Genomic DNA, 17716 nt, shown 5'->3' with positions numbered 1-17716 from the left:
TTCTTTTTACCCTCCATAGCCAATCATCTACTGCTTCTTGTCCATTATTTTCTCTCTAATCTGCTGTCCCTCCACCACCATTGCTGGCTTACTTATTCAACCACCATGATTTCCCAGCTGGATTATCTCAACTCCTATCCTCACTCCCTCTTCACTCCTCCTCCAGGCAGCCAGGGCCAGACCTTTAAAATGGAAATCCGATATATGGTCCTTCTTGGCTTACAACATATCAAGGAATGCCTATAACAATATAATAAACTCTAACTTCCATGTGAATGTTGGCAAGGTTATCCATAGACCTGACCCAAGCTCATCTTGTCAGACATGTTCGCTACAATCTCCTTCTAAGTACGCTAAGTAATGAAAAAAAAAAAAAAGATCTGTAATAGGTGGTCAGTGGCCATGGCTCCATTTTGATTTCTTTCTAACATACAAGAAATAAAAAGGGGTATCTATCTATATATGTATCTATACATTGGCTTCTCCCTTCAACCCAACCTTTTATTTTCTTGTCTGGAATTCCACTGGAATTTCTACCATTGTCAGTCAAAAATGTCAATCCATTAAACACAAGCCGATGAGTCAGCAAGGTAACGTGAGGGCTAGGAATTTAACCTCTTACAGCAATTCCTATTCATTTACAGTTTGAAAAAATGCAAAATCTGGAAATTATATGCCAGAATACATCATGACAGGATTTGGAAATGAGAAGGGGGTGGTGATTAAGTGAGGTAGTCACAATTATTCAAACTTTCGCTATTCTAGGCCTCCCTTTGCATACAAGATATGTATTATAGTCAACCTAATTCTTAGAAAGTAGGGGTTTTTTCTACACCATCGAAAATGAAAATGAAGTGACCAGTTGTGAATGCTCTAGTTTCAAGAGAAGGCCTCAGATCACACTCGATGTGAATGGATGCCGAGAAGCAACTACTCAGAAACCAGCTGATTGGGGCACTCGAGTCCCACTAAATAATTCAGAATCCCTAATGGAAATCAGATCCAATGTTTCCCCAGTGGAAGCACAGCCCTTCTTGGTCACCTGATATCCAGTGAGCTACTCAAGAGCTTTGGAAAACAACAATACAGTAAAAGGTAAAAAATATTTTAATGGCGTTCGTATTCTCCTGGGTGCTTTCTTGGCACAAAGTTCCCAACTTCCTGACAGCTGCTGCCGTTGTGAAGAGACAGGGAGAGTGAGAGAAAGAAATCAATATTTAAATCTGAAACAGCCAGAAAGTTCCACGAAGGGTGCCAGTATTAATTGGTTTGTGTATGTGTTTGGCCTTTCAAAAGCCCCCAGTCTTAAGAGGAGAGAAGGTATTCTAAGTAAACAACTCATTAAGAATCACACAGCAACACATTTAATTTAAGGAAGAATATTCATGTGAAACTTTGTCTAGAAATTTCAATGATAGGATCAACTGTTGCATAAAGTAATGTCTCTCTCTCTCTCTCTCTCTCTCTCTCTCTCTCTCTCTCAAAGCAGGAAGAGAATATTGATTTCCCAGTCTTGGCCACCAGCCCCACCCTTTCTCACTATAAGCATTGAGATGAATGAGTTTGTGTCTCTAAAAGCACTAAGCAATCTTCAAGTGAGTTCCACTTTATAAATAAAAAAAGCTTTATTATTATTGGGTAGAAATGTTAGAGAGAAAGTTGGAGCTCTTATCAAAGGCTGTTGGTGCCCCGACATTTGCTGTCAGCTCTGAAAAGGTGGCTGTGAAATTCATTGTATCCAGTCCTGGTTGGCTTTGGGCCCAGCATACAGTGGGATTTCTGGCCAATGGCCCCGTACAGTGGGACAGCTGGCGCCCGGCCCAGGGATTAGAGAGCTTTCATTGCTTTGTCTCATTGATATTAGTCACAGAATCTCCCTTTTCATGCACAACCCAAGCCCGTGTGGGCGTGCAGGGGGAGACAGCAGAAGCAGAAATGACTGCAGACTCGGAGCTCTGGTACCCCTCGGAGTAAGAAGAAAATTTCTATTTCCAATTTAGCAATCCAACATCTGTATCTATTTCGTTATGCACATTTAGCAGGAAATGGATAGTCTGCTATCTCCTTGAGAGGAAAATTGCTTTATAGACATAAGATATTGCGGGTTAACCTTGGACAAACAAGGTATTCAGTATCTTAAGGCCACTTTTGCTTTCTCCCTCCTGAATGAACTAATGACTTCTGAAATTTCATCTCAAGGAGCAGCAATTTTGGTAAACAGAATTTGCGGGCGCATTTCCTTCCATTGCTAGACATGCGTGTTCATGCGTGCCTGCGTGTATAGCTTTCCTTCCGTCCCTTCTTTGCGTGTGCGTGCGTAATCGCGTGCTTGTGCGCGGGTAGCTGGTGGACGCTGGGCAGAATCCATCTGTACTAATAGGTCCCGGAGACACGTTCTACTTGAATCTCAGAAAATGTTCTGCTGAGTTCCAAAGAGTAAACTTTGGTCTCAAATAATAATCATCTTGTCTTAAATATTCATATGCAATGGAAACTGAAAGTCATTTCCAAAATAAAACTAGGACTATGAATTGCTAAATAGCAACCGATCTAAAAATAAACCACAGAGCCCCAACATATCATAACAAAATGACTCAGGCTCACATCTCTTTGCCTGGTTCTCCTAAAAAAACAACAAAAAAACCCAAAACAACAAAAAACCCACACAAAAAAAAACCCTTTCGATACAAGAAAGGAAGTATTAAAGTCTTAAGGAAGGTCTAAACGGAGTACACGTGCATAAGGTTTTCGTTATATTACAGAACTGTCATTAGTGAGAAACTAATCTCAGATATGAAATACATATATTTTCCGGAACCAGCCGAGTGGCAGAGGGAGTCAGCGAAGGGTGGGGAGAGAGGAGGTATAGATGCTTTTATGAAAAGCTGTCACCCTCCTCTCTCCTCGTTATTGGATTAAACTTCTGCTTCCCCAGCTATAAGGTAGTACTAATGATATCCATCCTTTTAGGGCTCCTGATGTGTATCCAATGAGAAAATGTATGTGGAAGTCTTTGTGAAACTTATACTATTCAAAGGCGGTGGAGTTGCGTATCCCTTGGGGACGGCACTGCTTAAGAGGGGAAATTAAAAGAAAGATGGATTTTATTCCTATGAATACACGTTAGGGCTTCCAAACTCCTAAAATTATAATAAAATGTCTAATCCCACACCCAGAACGGCAGGAAGCTTGAAGATTCCTGGTCCTACTCTATTTTAGAGATAAGACAATTAGGGTCGAGAGCTATCCCTGATTTATTCAAAGTCTGAAACTAATCAGCAGCAGCTAGAGGGAATCTCGCTCTTCATTTTAACCCCATATTGTATCTGCATCCTCAAAAGGACAACTCGCTGGGTGGTGGTGTTGCTGTTGTTGTTGTTTTGAAAAATGAACTATGAACTCTGAGAGAGGTGGCGATGGTGATGGGGCAGATCCATGTGGCTGTGTCATTCTGGAAGGCTTCGTGGTACAGGAGGACCTTGACGGAAGGGTAGGGTGTAGGGAAATGCAGGGCAGGGAAGACCTTCTCTTGGAGAACAGAGCGAGGGCCCGCTCTGTACACAGAGGGCACAGGGGATGGCTACCCGGCTACAGTAGAAATAATTCATTGGAGACAAGAAATGAAGTGCATTGTTAAAGGCCAAAGTTTAGATGATGCCCTTCAAATAAATTTTACCGGACACCATCAAAGCTTAGGTTCTGGAATGAGAGATTGTTGATATGACAAGTCCTTAGTAGGTTTTCTTTCGCTGAGGCTGCCTCCATGCTTTATACATCACTCTTCCTAAATATGACCTGAACCGTGTCAGTCTGTTTTAGAAGCCCCCATGTCTTTGTCCGCCCACCACAAAGGCAAATTCCAGATCTGCCCCACGTGAACCTCACTGCAGCTTAGGTCTGCTGCTGGACCTAGCCCCTTGCTTCAGCCAAAGGGGTCTATGAAGTTGCTGGATGTCGTGGGTTTCACCGCTCAAATCTTTTGTCTCTGACTCTACCCGCCACACTTCTTTAAACCCATTCTTCAAAACCCAGTATACAACCTTCCATTTCTATTGTTTTTTTTCCCCCTAACCTTTGATGTGGATCCTTCTTCCTCTGAACTGAGAAAACCACCTTTTACAATAAACTCCTATGCTTTTATCAGTGATGCTGTATGCAGAAGCACTTTGAAGACATGGTACGCGTCTTCACACGCGGCACTGGGTTTGTATATCCCCAGCTGCCTGCATGAGCGGGTCCTAAAGCAGAACGCCCAGTCGGGCTTCGACACGCTGCAGACATCCTTCTGGGTTAACTATCAGCTGGATATCAGTTATTAATAAATGCAGTTGGCAATCTACTTTGGGTCATAAGCAAAGAAAAATGGATGTCTTAAAATAAAGCAGTTGATTTTTGAGTCTTAGGATATGGCTTGTTTTGACATGGAACTATTCCCAGTTTCATGCAGGGTCTGGCCCGGAATTTCGTGTGGGGATTTGAGAGCTTCTTTGTGAATGTAACCAACGATGATAGAGTGTTTGGTAATTAGCAAGTAATGTACTAAACATGTTAAAAGCATCATTTTCTCAGCAAACTTAGAAGGCAGGTATTGTCATTACCCTCACTACACAAATGGTAAACCAAGGCACGGAGGGGTAAAGTAACTAATGAAAGGGCACCCCACCAGTAAGTGAGAGACCCAGGCTTTGAAACCAGGCAATCTGACTCCAGCCAATGCTGTTAAACACTATACCATGCTATCTCTTTATTTAACTTTGTAAGTCAACTTTATTGAGGCATATCTAATAAAGCATCTAATCAAGCATACAGCTTGATGGATTTTGGCAAATGTATATTTCTATGTAAACACCACGTCAATAGAATATTGATTCTACCAAACTCTCCCCAACCTCAACTTGAAGTCACAGGTACAAACCACTGATCTGTTTTTTGTCAATGTAGACTAGGTGTGCTTTTTCTAGAATTTCATATAATAGAATCATACAGTATGTGCTCAGAAATTTCTGGCTTGTTTTGCTCAGTGTAATGTTTCTGAAGTCAATCCATGTTGTCACATGTATCAATATTTATTCTTTTATTTCTGACTAATATCTCACCGAATGGATCGACCAGATTTTATCAACACATTCATCAGCTGATGAATTTCCAATTTGGGGCTATTATAAATAAGGATGAGATGGACATTTATGTGTTCACTTTTGTGTGGGACACTTATACGTATTTAACTCGAGTAAATAGCCAACAGCGAAAAGTCTCCATCAGAGGGTAGATGTATGTTTAACTATGAGAAGCTGCCAAACTGTTTTCCAAAGGGGTTGTACCATTTTATATTCTCACCAGCACTTGGGATTGTCGGTCTTTTTAATTTTAGCTCTTTCAGTAGGTATGTGGTAGTATCTCATTGGGGTTTTTGTTTGCATTTCCTTGACAGGAAAATGATGGGAAGCATTTTCTCTTATGCTTATTGGGATTTGTGGGTTTTTTTCTGTGAAGTGTCTGGGAGACCATTTTTTAAATTGGGTTGATTGACTTCTGATTATTCAGTTACATGAAATCTTTAATCTCCTGGATCACGATCTTTGTCAAACATGTATTTGAGAATATTTGCATTCTCAGGATTGCCTTATTGTTATTTTTAACGGTGGCTTTCAAAGTACAAAATGTTATTTTTATGAAATTCACTTTAGCAATGTTTTAATAATAATTTATGTGTTTTTCATATCTTTTCTAGGAGACCTTTGTCTACTCCAAGATGATAAAGATTTTCTCTTATTATTTTCCCTAGATATTTTATAGTGTTTGCTTTTACACTTAGGTCCACAATCCATTTTGAGTTTATTTTTCTCTACAGTGTCAAAATTTATTTTTTTCCCATGATTATCCAGTTCTTCGGGGACCATTTGGAATGACAATCTTATCCCCATGAAATATGTTTGAGTCTATTTGTAAATTGATGCTGTTGTTCTCCATTGATCTAAAAGTCCATCTTGATGCCAGTATTGCACAATAATCTTGATTGTTTTTGCTTTATACTGGGACTTGATACCAAGCAGTATGAGTCCTCCAACTTCATTCTTTATTTTAAATGTTTTGCCTGGTTGAGATCCTTGCACTGCCATAGAAATGTGGGCACCAATTTGTCAATTTCTATTAGAAGATCCATTGGCATTTGGTTTGGATTATACTGAATCTGTAGATAAATATGGAGTGAATTTGCATCTTAACAGTGTTAAAATTTCAGACTGATGAACATAATGAATCTCTCCCACTTACTTCCACAGCTTCCATCAGAAATATTTGGTGTTTTTCCAGTGTCTAAGCCTTGGACATGTTTTCTTAAACTTATCTCACTACTTGTTCATACTTTCAAGATACATTTTTTAATATTTCTTTTTCCAATGATTAATTGCTAGAATATAGAAATAAAATGGATTTTTATAATTTGAACTTGTAACTAGCTAAGAGCACTTAGTTCTAGAAGCTTCTCTGTGAATTACTGACAATTGTTTATGTATATACACTCATGCCATATGAGAATAAAGACAATAGTACCTCTTTCCATTATTTTTATTTCTTTTTTTTCTGACCTTATTTTACCAGCTAAGATCTCCAGTCCAATATCCAATAACAGTTATAGCAATGGTGATTTTTGCCTCGTTCCTAATCTTTGATGGAAAGAATTCATTTTCACTAGTAAGTGTCACAGTAGCTGGGGGCTTTCTGCAGATAGGTCTGATCAGAACAAGGATATTCAGTTATATTCTTGAGTTGCTGAGACTTTTTATGAATGGGTGTTAATGTTTTCAAATGCTTTTTCCTCTGTATGTAACCATGTTCTTTTTGTTCCTCTAATTTTCCTGCTAATATAGTGAACTATGCTATTTGATTTTCACATGGAAAACCAAATTTGCTTTCCAAGGATAAACACCCAATGTGATATACAGTCATATTCCTTTATACATTACTGGCACTCATTTGATGATATGGGTTAAGGGCTTCTGCATTTATGTTTCTGAGGGGTATTGGTCTGTACACTTAGTTTTCTTGTAACGCTTGTGCTCGAACTCTTTTGCGTATTTCAGGCTTGATTTGCGGGGTGAGTGTGGAGAAGGCCCAAGGCCTGCTCCTTAGCTTTGCCAGTTTAGAACCTTGGAATTTTCGCAGCTCTTGATGAAAGAGAAAAGACTGGGGGGCTTAAGTCGAGCTGCTGAGACTCACAGCAGCTTGACTGATAAAAGCGTAAATTTATAAAATTTACAGGCATTGTTGGTTGCTCCCCAAATCTGTTCTACCCTCTTCCTTTTGCTGGCATGTTCTGTGTGGCCACGTGACTGGGGAGGCTGGATCTATTCTCCACTGGGTTTGCGCCTGATTTACCTTTCTTTTTTTAAATTTTTGATTTAAATTCAATTTAGTTAATATGCAGTGTATTATTAGTTTCAGGGGGAGAATTTCATGATTCAGCAGTTGCATATGACACCCAGTGCTCATTACAACCAGTGCCCTCCTTAATGCCCATCACCCGAGGACCCCGTCCCTCCACCCACCTGGGCCTTATTAACTTCAAGCCAAAAAGGCCTGAAGCTCCTCAAAAGCATCCTGAAAAGCCTTGGTTCACAAATTGAAGACAAAGAGTCAAACAATGGAAACACCTGGGTCCTTGAAGACTTTGAAACACTGACTTTACCAACCTGTCTTGTTTGAGATAAAGTCCCAAAATATTCAAGCCATTTTGGTTGAGTTTTCTGTGTTTTTTTTTTAATTGAAAAAAAAAAAAAGCAGAAGCATTACAAAAATTATCTAATGGAGAAGTACATCTTGTAATCTAGTTACAGTGATCAAAACAATAAAGTTTTATCTTAGGACCTTGGGAATATTTCAGAGAGAGGAGGTATAATGGGACTTCGATCAAACGGTGTGAGCCTGATGTCGTGGCTCGTCCTTTTGCATTCTAGGGACATTGCAGCGCTTGGAATGGTAGTCGCGAATCTAAACATTCTGCCAAGTAGGCAAACCGAGAGACACGTGACAAGTTTTTCATCCAGTTCCCTCACGTTTTTTCACTCCATGCTGATCACACTTCTCCTTGTATTTGTCACTGCAAAATCAGTGGCCTCATTTTCAAAACACCCCTAGGACATGTTATAATTTCTACGGTTTCAGATTGTCTTGCATGGGTTTTAATTGAGCCTGGTAGCCCTCATGCAGGGGATCATTCATTACAGCTGGAGAGGCTGGCCGCTGGCAGGGAGGGCGAGCATCAGCAAGCTGAAGCAACGGCTGGGGCGTGTCTGGGGCAGAGACGGTGTGTCTGGGGGCAGAGACAGTGTGTCTGCAGTTAGCTATTTTTTCACAAGAAACAGGGAGAAGTTCAGACAGCAGATTCCTACAGTAGGTTCCTATCTGGAACCTCTGCTTCCGTCCTTGCCCACCTGTGGTCTGTCCAACACAGACCATAGTAAATCAGTCAGAGTTTGCCACTCTCAAAGGCTTCCCACCTCATTTAGAGCAAATGTAGAATTCCTTACATTAGACAAAGGCCATGCATGATCTGGCCCATTACTAACCTGGCCTGGATGCCTATCTCCACTCACTGAGTTCCTGCCACAGTAGCCTCCTTCCTGGTCCTCTAACCGTGGGGCAAGGTCAGACCTCAGGGCCTTTGCACTGACTGATACCTTTGCCTGGTAGTCTCCTCCCAAATATTTACTTGGCCAACTTCTTCAATTCTTTTAAGTTTTCACTCAATTTTCATCCTAGGAGCCTTTCCTCCGTACAAATTGGCAATTTTATCTTCCTTCATTGTCTCCCCCACCCCAGGGCACTCCTCACATCTTTTAAAAATTTAATTAGTTAATTAAATTTGTTCATGTAAACAAAAATTCAAGCTCTAGCACAGGAGGGATTTTCATCTGTTTTTTTCAGGGCTCCATTCACTTAAAAACTTGAGTCTTCAAAGGCTATGGGCTAAAAGAACAGAATGAGCTGAAATCTTGAATCAGCAGACCCAGGATGAGGTTACAGGATGAAGGTCGGATCTGGAGGTGAATGCTTCGGAGCGCGGCTGAACATATCTTCTACTTGAACTTTGGTATAAATGCTGGCTTGAAGTAACTTATGACTAGTTTCAACCCCAGAGACTGCTATTCCTTTAAAAAAATTCTTTTCCATTATATTTTAAAAATACGATTTGAATAAAGGGTTATAGTTTTTGATATAAGACATGTAATGGAGTGGAAGTCATGGCTATCATGCTTACTTATCAGCCCCCTAGTATAAGCACCATAATGGCCGGTAGCAACATGTTACATTTGTAAATGTTAAGATAAAGTTTAGGAAGAAATAGAAAATGGATAACCCCTTGTTTAAAGGCCTAGAAACTCTAATCTCCAGGAGTGATGGTGAATGTTGAGAAATCTCTTTCAGAAAAGAACCTTGGCAAAATAAAAATAATAAAGAAAAATAAAGAAAACAAACATTGCTTCATCACTGGGAAAATGGATTCCCAAGGGGGAAAAGGCCAACATGAAGTCTGTGTGTGGAGGGGGCACAGCTCCTTATTCATTTATTTCTGCTTTAGGATGCTATGTGGCATGTGTATGAAGAGTTTGGGTATAGGAATAGATGGGAGGTTTGTAAGTGAATTTCTGATGCCTCCCCTTTTGAAAAAAAATGATTGGTTGATTAATAGGTCTAACTTTTAGAGACACCTCTTTGTCCCTAGCTGGGGACCTTCCTGGGACATTTGTCCAGGTAGCAGTCAACATAAGAGCCCCAAATCTCTGAGAACTACTTGCCACAAAACAATGCTTCTAATTTGGGGGGTTGGGTATGGTTCTCAGCAAATGTAACTTTTCGGAATTACATAAAGCACTTAATAGATATTTATCAAGCTGACTTGAAGGGATGTAACTTCAGACTGCGGAAAATGGAAGTCTATTTTGCAACCATTTGTGGGAGGATGCCATCCAATGTAAGCTGAAAGGAAGTAAAAGGAAGTCTAGCAGCAGGCAAGAACTGGTGAGTATCAGAAAATCTCAATATTTACTTTCTGAAATGTTTGGGGAAATTTGTTTTATACTTCACAATTATTGTATGCAATGCTTTTATTTCATCTGTATCAGAAACATCTGTATGCTAGCCAAACCACCCAGCTGTATTACCTTAACCTTGTTTCTCAATTCAACATAATAGAAATCCAGAAAGCCATGCAGCCCAGCCTCTGAGTTTCAGTAGGACCAGTGTTTGAGCTACACTGATTAAGCCTCTAAACCCTAGGGTGTCAAAGGCATGTCACTAAATAGGTAACTCAAGGCACCAAGGAAGCCAAAAAAGGAAAGAGCCCCCTAAAGGGAAGTGGCATTTAACTGGGAACCTTCAGACATCTGTCACTCTTGGTGACAAGAGCAAGAAAAGGACTTCGCACATTGTGACGCGCAGGTGGGACGGGACTGACAGCTGAAGAAACTGGAGCTGGGTGCAGGGCAGGGTGGTGGCGCGTGGGGAGGAAGGAGAGGCTGCTTTTGAAGCCTGGGCTTTTTCATCCCGAATATCATTAAAAACAAAAATGTCTGGGGCCAGAATTGTATCCTAAAATGCTATCAGCTGTCTATTTAAGCGATCCTCTTTGCTCAGCCGGCGCGTGCACCCACTTAAAGCACAGGTCAGACATAAAGTTTGGCAAAGAAAGGTTGTGTGCGTCCCTGCTCCCCACAAAACAATGTTTCATCTCCCTGCCCCTTGGTTTAAACCCGTGTGCTAGCTCCTGCGGGGAGAGCGCGGCCCAGGAAACTCCTGCCTTTAATGAGCTTCCCAATCAGCTCGCGAGGGAAAGGCGCGCTCCCTCCCTCGCCCAGCCTGCGTCCTCGCCCTGCCCGCTCCGCTCATCCCTCCCCTTCTCCATTTCCCTTCCGTTCCCTCCCCGGCAGGGCGCAGCGCAGGCCGACGCCGGATCGGGTTCAGCGCCTGCCCGTCCCAAGTCCCGCCGAGGGGGCCGCAGCGCGCAGGACGAGCCGGAGCGGGCCCAGGGGAGCGGGAGCCCCGAGGAGTCACCGTCCGGGAGGGAGGGCACAGCAGCCGCGCGCGGCCAGCGGCCACCCGGCACCGGACCGAGCGCAGAGCCTCGCCCCGCTCAACAAAGGCAGCACGAGCGCGTGCGGCGTTCGCAACTCCAAGTAAGTGGGAAGCCGCGCGATTCTCCGCCGCAGCCCCGGCCGCCTTCGCTCCACCCTCGCCCGCTGGTCCGGGTGCCAGCCGAGGACGGCGCCAGGAGTGCGCGAGAGGCTGCCCGGTAGTCTTTGCGAGGGGGCTGCCTCCAAAACGGAGCTGCTCCGGAGGCCCAAGGAGGCATCGCTGGGTGGGGGGTGGGGGGAGCGGGGTCGAGGAGTCAGGGTGCGGGTCGGTGAGCGGGAGGAAAGCAGCTCGGGTCGTGCCATGCTTGCCTCTGCCCCGCGTGCCTGCTGCCAGCCCGAGACCGCGCCCGGGCTTCGCGCTTTGTGAAACCTGCCTGGGGAGGTGTGTCTGTGGCCGGGAGAGAAGTGAGAGGAAGGGAGGCGCCTGAGCCAGCGGGGCTCGGTTTCCCGGCCTGTCTCCGCCGGCACCTGGGCTTGCCAGCCGCGGCCTCTCCGCTAGCTTTTGTGGGTGCGGTGCGGGGGGCCAGGGGACATCGAGAATCCCTCACAGGGCAGCGACACGCCTTGTCCTGCCCGCCGGCCCGGGACTGGCTCAAGAAACGGTCGCATCCAAAGTTTAAAAGGCACACCTTAAACCCATCTCTCCTTTGAATGCTCTCATCACCGCCCGGTGCACAGGCGCTTGAACTTGCGGCTCACGTACATAAAGGGGGGCGGGAATATTTATTACTAATTGGCCGGAGACTTAGCTTCCGAGTTGATGTTTCTAATAAATCAGCGTTTTTAATGCAAGGAATATATTCACCTCCTTCCCTACTTGCCATACAAAACCTAAAACTTCCTCTCGTGAACACACGCAGACACGCCTCTTTCTCCTTAACAAAAGCACACAGAACACACATCTCTAGTGTATACACACTTTGCTAGTAACTCTTTTTATCTATGTTAACAGCTGCTTGGTAAGTTTGGGGATACGTTGGAAAAAATAGTGGCATGGGGGGTGCGGAGAGGAGGCGGATGGGGGAGAATGAACAATGGGCGGGACATCAAAGTTTCCCTCTGAGCACCTTTCTTGTTGGTAAGCATGTTGCTTTAGCAGCTGGGGAAGGGTGGTGTGTGCCTGCGTGCGCTTGCGAGTGTTGGAGCAGCCGGCCTGGGAGGAGATTGGGGAGCTAGCAAGAAGAGCTTTTGGACTAGTAACCTAAGGAAGCAGTTTCAGGATCCCAGGCAAATGTGAAGTTGATGAAACAGTAAAGCCCATTTAGCGCCTTGATCACTGGGGGCTAATTGATACGTGCAGACATTTCAAGGTATTGATAGCGAAACAAAAGAAGTGTCTCCCAGCACAAAATTAGGCATGCGTTTTCCTTCTTCATTATGTGCCTTTTTAAGTAAATGATGCACTTTAAAGACCAAATCATTAAAAAACACTCACAGTCCGGTTAAATTCAAAGGACATTAGAGCGGGTATTAGCCCTTTTCCCCTTGTGGGCTATGGGTTCCTTTAGAGTGGCGATACTTGGACTTTCTCATTGAAACTAGAGAATGAGATTTTTTTTTCTTATTGTATTTAAAAACAACAGCAACGCCCTACTTCCATTATTCTGTGCCTTAAGAAACTTTTGTGCTGTGAGTTCTCTAATCGTGCTTTACATCTTCAGAAGGTGATCCCCCCCTCCCCCACCCCCCCGTTCCCAGGCCCCCTTGAGGACAGTTTTCTTCTCAGGAGTGAGATCTGTGAGGAGGGCCCACCAAAGCCAACCAAGACCATAGTAGGTGCTCTCTTTCAGCTGGTCACGTGTGGATACAGCTGCATTGTTTCTTCTCTCTCTTTTTTAAAAGATTTATTTATTTGAGAGAGAGCACGCACGCAAGGGACAGAGGGAGAGAGAGCCTTAAGCAGACTCCGCGCTGACTGCACAGTCCCATGCAAGGCTCATTCCCATGATCCTGAGATCAGGACCCAAGCTGGAAACCAAGTGGGGTCGCTTCACTGCACCGCGCAAGCGCCCCGCGTTCTATTTTCAAAGCCCAAGATGTGCTACTGCCCAATTCACACCCTGTTACTATATAACTTGTGTCACCTGATGTTTAAATGAGGTATTACAGAGAACGAAGATAATTGAACAGTATATAGAGTATAATTTCTATTCTATAATAATACGTAGTTCTGTGGTTTCCTAGACCTCTTTCCAAGATATTTGGAGCAATAATAAATTTGCAAATTTATTGAGAGCTTCAATGGACCTTAATTGGTCCTTACATACAGCAATAGGTAGCAGGACACCCTTTTTTTATGGGCTTTTTTTTTTTTTACTCTAATAAAGCCAGTGGCCTTGTTTGAATTTTCATGAAACTTGATCATTGGAAATAACCTGAGAGAAATAAGGTCCCCAAATAGTTTAATCGTTTTTATCAATAAAATCAATTTCAGAAATGAAATATTTCATGTTTAAATGCGTTTTTCCCCCCCCTTTGAAGATACTCTCGCTTTCTTATTTAAATGACCTCTCATGTGGATTCTGATCCTCTTTCTCACATGTGGGTTGTTTGTTTGTTTGATTTTTCAGAATTTTCTCAGGAGACTGAGTTAAGTTGGCTTATTCAAAATGGTGTGTGTGGTTAGCTAATGGCAGCTCAAAGGCCAGGAGTCAGAATTCAGAATATACATTCAAGTTCTCCACTCCTGCTTTTAATATGGTGGTGTTGGGATATGGGGAGTAGTCCTTGACTTCTCTCCTGAAGGTAATGTCCAAATTGAGAGCACCCAGGGGGCTCAGAGAGCAAGCTCCATCTACACCTGAGTGCTCGGGAGTCTGGTTTCAGGTGTGGCTTACTCTGGAGCCCTGGGGGGAGATTGCGCTCTCCCAGCTGTGCCCTTCCATTGCTTGGATGCTGCCTGGGGCTCCGTTAAAAGGTGAAGGCTGCTGTTCTAATGAATAATCAGAAGAACTTGGGTCTCCTCTTGGCACAAGGCCATGCCATTGCTCTGCGGTAAAATAATATTCAGATATGGATCTTCTCTTTATGAGCTGGGCCGGCTTTTTGCGATCCTGAGCCAACTGGCCTGAGTGGGATTTGGGCCCCAGCCTGACTTTGGAAAGTTGTTCTTCATTCCTGATGTTTATGGCCAATTCAAGTTTCCATCCATCGAGCCATTTTTCCACACACTTCATGCCAGTCTTATATGTGGCAGAGTTCTCAGTGTCATACGATCTTCCTAGGTTGTCAAATATAACAAACCTTTTGTTCTGCCCTGTTTTAGTATTTGGTAAAAAAAAAAAAAAAATTGCGGTTTAAAAGAGTAGCTATACTGTGCCATTATCAGAGGGCGTTATATTTATGGTAACATTGCGGGTCTGCTTAGGTAGATCACGCACTCCCCACAAATCCCTATTTCTTAAGCGTAGGCAAAGAATACAGTGAATAGCGGATGCTTGAGATAGTTTGAGAAATAAAATTTAATCTCTTCTACTGGGATTTGGTTTTTAGCCATTTCTTCACAGTGGATTTAGGTAAAGTGACATTTCAAAAAAAAAAAAAAGTTGTCATAATGTATTTCCTAAAAGCAGAATTCTTAGATTCCTAAACATCACACTTAGTTAAAAAAAATCAAATTTTGTATATGAATCTTGGAAAGAAGTGACTCATAGTAACAGACACTGTGCTCTTAATTCTAAGAACAGTGCTTAGTACAAACCAAAATGTCACTTAAAAGGCAAATGGCATGCTGTATTCCTAACCTTTTGTTTCCACTTCTTCCAACTTTAACACTTGCCTGTCCCCCTCGTCTGCCTCTCATTGCCCCCTCCTATTCATCCAGTGCCATCATTTCCCATTTAACAAGCCCCAGGTGTCTCGCCCAGTTCCTTCGCCATGTCTGCGGTGGCATATACACCCTTGTGCACCTATGTGTCAGGAAGGGTTGCCCATATCCTGGGATGCATGGAAGCCTGGGCCTTTCTAGCTGAAATTTTCGCATTTTTCTGACCTGGTTCTCTCAAATCTGTTTTCTGGTCCAATGTGCTCTCTGGGAACCCCCGTGGATTGTTCCCCTTTGGACTAAGACCCTGGCTAGGATCAGTTTATGCTTTCGTCACCATGGGAGGTGTTGGCCTCATTCTCCTCTCAGTGTCTCAACTTCAGTGGAGCCATGGTTCCTCGCCGCCATCCTCCCAGGTCCTGCTTCAGCAATGCAAGGCTTCTTGCTCCTATGGTGAGTCAATTTAACAATAAGTCAAGTTTTTAGTATATATGTGCTAGAAGCCTAATGCTGTGTTAGGCAACGTAATTCACTCAAGAAATACAACAGTTTCTTCTCTCTAAGGCTTACAGGTTTGCAGTTCCATTTGTATATGGAAATGGTGCTAACTTGTGAAATCCGTTCTTACAAATTCATTTAAAAGAGATGTCAGACAATGAAAATCTATTTATACACCCCCCACCCCGGGTTTCTGGAAGAAACACTTTAAAAGTCACAGGTCCTTTCATCAAACAAAGGGCTTTTTACATTTCTTCCTTTTCCTTAGGAGACAGCCGCATTGCTTTCTTATGATTATCTGATTATCTTTTACTGAAACCTCCCTGGCATATTAATTTTTTCCAACTTCCTTGGCCACTCCTCTCGGCATTTTTTTTTTTTTTTGCGCTTCTTTTCCCCTCAACTGCCAAATGTGGACATATGGACATTCATTTCCAAATAGTCAGCTCTCACCCCCCACCCCACCCTCTCTCTCCAAATGCTTCAGTATTGGTCATGACTCTTTGAGTTTCTACTCCATTTTTCATGAGAAAACTCTCAAATCTCTCCATTCTCTATTGAGTTTTGGTGTCACATTTAATTTTTTTTTTAAATTTTTTTTAAGGATTTATTTATTTATTTGACAGAGACAGCCAGCGAGAAGAGGGAACACAAGCAGGGGGAGTGGGAGAGGAAGAAGCAGGCTCCTAGCGGAGGAGCCCGATGTGGGGCTCGATCCCAGAACACAGGATCACGCCCTGAGCCGAAGGCAGACGCTTAATGACTGAGCCACCCAGGTGCCCCTAATTTTTTTTTTTTAATATGAATACTAAAGGGGATGTTTGAGCACAGTCCTAGCTGGGGAAGGAGATTGCATCAAAGGGCTTCTTATTTTATTCTTAATCCCAACAGACTTCTACACGTATTGACTGTCCCACTACATGTCAGGTAGTGTGATAGGGGATACAAAAATAAATAGGCCTTCAAATAGCTTATGGTCTACTCAGTGTATGTGTGAATACCATTAAAATAACTACAACACAAGTTACAGTAAGATATGTACATACAAAGTTTTTGTCCTAAGCAGTTCCAGCAACAAAGTGATTTAAAATTTTTTTTTATTAGAGAAAGGACAGTTTAATTCAAAAGCAAAACAGAGAAGGTGATAATATTTATTTCAAAAATCATCACTGTCTTTTGGATGCCATGCCACTTGAATGCCATTTTTTCTGGAAGAGAAATTGAACTCTCCGTTCCTTTGAAATGTTTTCACTTCACATTGGCCATGTAACAGAGCAGACAGGAAATGACTGGAAGTGACATCTTAGAATTCACTCTGAGTTATTTAGAATAAATATAATAAAGATTTGACACATCAGGAAAATTTATACGGACATGCGGTGACTGTCTTTCAGTGGAAATCTATGCGTGGAGGTGAAGAACGCAAATCCTCCACGTCAGCTGTGGAATTTGGATGGACCTGCGAGTGAGTCAAGGTTGAAGGCGCCCAAGGAGGGTTTCCCGGGCAAATCTGTCCTCTAGGTGGAGCTCTGATCCTGCCCTGCTCTTTTCTCCTCCACCTCTCCATCAACTCTTCCAAGTGACTTTAACTCCTGCTTTTCCCAGCAGGGTTGACACGGGAAGAGCGCATTTTTCCCCTCATAGTTACTCACCATTGCCACGAGCTCCACCCCCCCCCCACACCGTGCACCCTTAAAGCCAGGGAGACTCTCTCATTCGTCTCGAGAACACTAGAATATGTAGCAACGGACCATTGAAAATGACCAATAATGTCTGGCAAATGAGTGAAACAGTAAATGCCTCTGAACACCATTCTGTCTGCCTCTCATGTTCCAAAGACCTTGACGATCTGTCCCCTATACATAGTCCCTTCTGAACATCACCTGGTACCAATTTCCTGTTTGCATCTGAGCACCCCCGTTCTCAGCGGACCTCTACAAGAAGCCTCTCCATCTCTCATTTCTTCACCTCCTTCATTCCAAAGGTCGTCCAAGCCGGCCCCCAGTCACACTCCCCCTCGTTCACTTGCTGCCCAAACCTTGCGTGGTCTCTGACTCGTGGCTACCTCTGCAATGTAGAGAAATTGGACTTACCTGTACTCTAACAGACGATAGAATTCAAAGCTACAAGACTGATCACTTAAAGCCTTATTTTCATCATGACTCCAATGTGGCTATAAACCATCTGCTTTTCAGAACTTTTTACATTTTTTTTTTAAAATATTTTTGTAACAATTCCACTTAGGCTGAGCAGTTTTTTTTTTTTTTTAACTGATACCATTAAGCTTAGAGAGGTTAGGGTGACCCCAGTAAGTGCCATGAAA

The 17716-nt window shown here is 43.0% G+C and overlaps 1 protein-coding gene across 2 annotated transcripts in view; it reads left to right on the top strand.

Annotated features, from left to right (window-relative positions):
- Positions 1 to 10882: 10882 nt before the first annotated feature.
- The window catches only part of PTN (pleiotrophin), a 117644-nt gene continuing 110810 nt past the window's right edge, over positions 10883 to 17716 (top strand). Inside the window, exon 1 of one of the 2 annotated variants that reach the window (XM_019794094.2) lies at positions 10883 to 11174. The gene's annotated coding sequence lies outside the window, so the exon portion shown is untranslated. The remainder of the gene's footprint in view (positions 11175 to 17716) is intronic. The other variant, XM_011218346.3, reaches the window with a different exon arrangement.

The sequence above is a fragment of the Ailuropoda melanoleuca genome, chromosome 1 (assembly GCF_002007445.2).
Source record: "Ailuropoda melanoleuca isolate Jingjing chromosome 1, ASM200744v2, whole genome shotgun sequence".
NCBI lineage: Eukaryota > Metazoa > Chordata > Mammalia > Carnivora > Ursidae > Ailuropoda > Ailuropoda melanoleuca.
Note: the sequence above shows the minus strand (reverse complement) of the source record. Positions and strands in the feature narration are given on the sequence as shown.